At 54.4% G+C, this 2500-nt stretch overlaps 1 non-coding gene across 1 annotated transcript; it reads right to left on the bottom strand.

The window, feature by feature from the left end:
• Positions 1-1744: 1744 nt before the first annotated feature.
• LOC141266495 (5S ribosomal RNA) lies at positions 1745-1863 on the bottom strand. Its single transcript, XR_012320531.1, has one exon. It is a non-coding gene; the product is annotated as a 5S ribosomal RNA (ribosomal RNA).
• Between the last annotated feature and the right edge of the window lie 637 nt (positions 1864-2500).

Raw genomic sequence — 2500 nt, 5'->3', positions numbered from 1 at the left:
ACGAGATCGGGCGTGTTCAGGGTGGTGTGGCCGTAGGCAGAGACAGGCTTCTCACTTGCTGCTTTTCCACTTTGACGTCCGGTTGCCGGCTGCCCTTTCCAGTGCTTAGTAAGACAAGGTGCTTTTGTGCTTTCTTTTCTCTTCACTTTTTTGCTGGCTCCTTAAAAAGGTCTTGTAGACAGAACGCCCCGCTCAGAGCCGCTGAGCTCACTGATCGGCTGCCGCGCTGTCGACGGAACGTCAGCGTCGCGGCCAATGCCACAGGCCGGGAGCAGCGGCGAGACTCACCGGTAGACCTGGGTAGGGTGAGTAGAGCGCGGTTAGTTGCTTTCTAATAGCCTGCAGCCGGGGATTAACTTTTAATGAAAGGGAGCAACCCTTTTGACTGTCTGCAGCGCGCCGTACCTAGGAAGCGCACACTCACACACAGCGAGCATGCACAAGTTGCTCGCACGAGACCACATTCCCTATTTGCACCTGCAGCTTTTCCGCCACCATGCGTCAGACTCTCCTGCCTGTCTTATTATTATTTCAGGGCCTTAGCAGGAACCACCCCCTCAATTCCCTCCCGCTCCTTCCTAGCACTGAGGTTAGCTCCTGGGCAGCTGTCTGATTGGGTTAGTTACACAAGATTCTTTGAAGAAGAAGACGTTACTTCTGCTGGCCCTCGTTAGGCGGTCGCCCTCTAAAACCATCCCCTGGGCAGCTGCTGAAAGCCTGGCCCCTTCACAGCGCGAGATGCTTTTAACGCCATCATTTGCATACGGCCGGCTGCGGGGTCAATAAGCGCTCCTAGCCGTGGCAAGGAGCTCGGTGTGAGGCCTGGTAGAGGCGGCGGGGTTGCGTCCTTATCTTAGAGGTCTTGGGGGGCTTGGGATGCTTGGGACTTCCAGCCTCTACTTTACGTAAGGTCGGTGTCCAGCAAGGCGCCACTCAATGCTAGCAAAGCTGGTCAAGATGGCAAAACGTCATCAAAATTGTCTACAATACCTGGTGTTCTCAGGAGGTGTCCCAACCAAGTATTTCCGAACCCATCTCTGCTTTGCTTCCGAGATCGGACGTATCCAAGGTGGTATGGCCAGTAGACGCTGCTTGGCCCATCGCCCGGCCAGCCTTCCTCAGGCTCGCGTGGGGACGAGAACTCTGGCCGTTCTGGGGCGGTCTCCGAAGGACCGATGCATAGGCTGTGCCGTCCCTATAGGTGTTGTTTGTTGAGCAATGAAACACCTGCCGCATCAGATGTGTTTAAAAATGGCTCGGCGCAGGGTCTCCTGCAGGCTAAACCGTTCATCGCGGGGATGTGACAGAAAGAGCAAGCTGGACCCGCAACTTAGGGTGGAGCGAAACGCCCAGGAGTGAATGAAGGAAGAGGGTGAGATGGTTGCGAGTGAATTTGAGCTGCTCTTCGGGGGGGTCGTGTGGCCTGCAAAGGTGTTTTGCTTGGGTTGTGCTGTAAACTGGCCTCCAGGTTACCGGTGGTTGCCTCCAGGTCAGCGGTGGTTGCCTCCAGTCATGCGGGAGTCGCTGGTCCTGGTGAAAAGAAGCCTAGTATTAAAAGTAAATAAGCAACAATGCTGGAGGCCCACGGTGATGAGAAGGATGCTGGTATTTTGCAAGGATTAAATAGCGCAAGAGAGAAAGCAAATGAAAAGAAGAAAGGAGCATGTGTGCGCTTGTGAAAAAAGGAATGGAAAAAAGGCAAAGAGGAGAGTGACCCCTGCTGGTGGAAGTAAGAAAAGGCAAAAGCCTACAGCACCTGGTATTCCCAGGCAGTCTCCCATCCAAGTACTAACCAGGCCCAACCCTGCTTAGCTTCTGAGATCAGACAAGATCGGGCGTGTTCAGGGTGGTGTGGCCGTAGGCAGAGACAGGCCTCTCACTTGCTGCTTTTCTACTGTGAAGTCCGGTTGCCGGCTGCCCTTTCCAGTGCTTAGTAAGACAAGGTGCTTTTGTGCTTTCCTTTCTCTTCACTTTTTTGCTGGCTCCTTAAAAAGGTCTTGTAGACAGAACGCCCCGCTCAGAGCCGCTGAGCTCACTGATCGGCTGCCGCGCTGTCGACGGAACGTCAGCGTCGCGGCCAATGCCACAGGCCGGGAGCAGCGGCGAGACTCACCGGTAGACCTGGGTAGGGTGAGTAGAGCGCGGTTAGTTGCTTTCTAATAGCCTGCAGCCGGGGATTAACTTTTAATGAAAGGGAGCAACCCTTTTGACTGTCTGCAGCGCGCCGTACCTAGGAAGCGCACACTCACACACAGCGAGCATGCACAAGTTGCTCGCACGAGACCACATTCCCTATTTGCACCTGCAGCTTTTCCGCCACCATGCGTCAGACTCTCCTGCCTGTCTTATTATTATTTCAGGGCCTTAGCAGGAACCACCCCCTCAATTCCCTCCCGCTCCTTCCTAGCACTGAGGTTAGCTCCTGGGCAGCTGTCTGATTGGGTTAGTTACACAAGATTCTTTGAAGAAGAAGACGTTACTTCTGCTGGCCCTCGTTAGG

This window comes from Phyllobates terribilis, unplaced genomic scaffold (genome assembly GCF_046119375.1).
Source record: "Phyllobates terribilis strain yellow unplaced genomic scaffold, ASM4611937v1 Scaffold_4__5_contigs__length_816908805, whole genome shotgun sequence".
Classification (NCBI taxonomy): domain Eukaryota; kingdom Metazoa; phylum Chordata; class Amphibia; order Anura; family Dendrobatidae; genus Phyllobates; species Phyllobates terribilis.
This window is presented reverse-complemented; position numbering and strand designations above follow the sequence as displayed.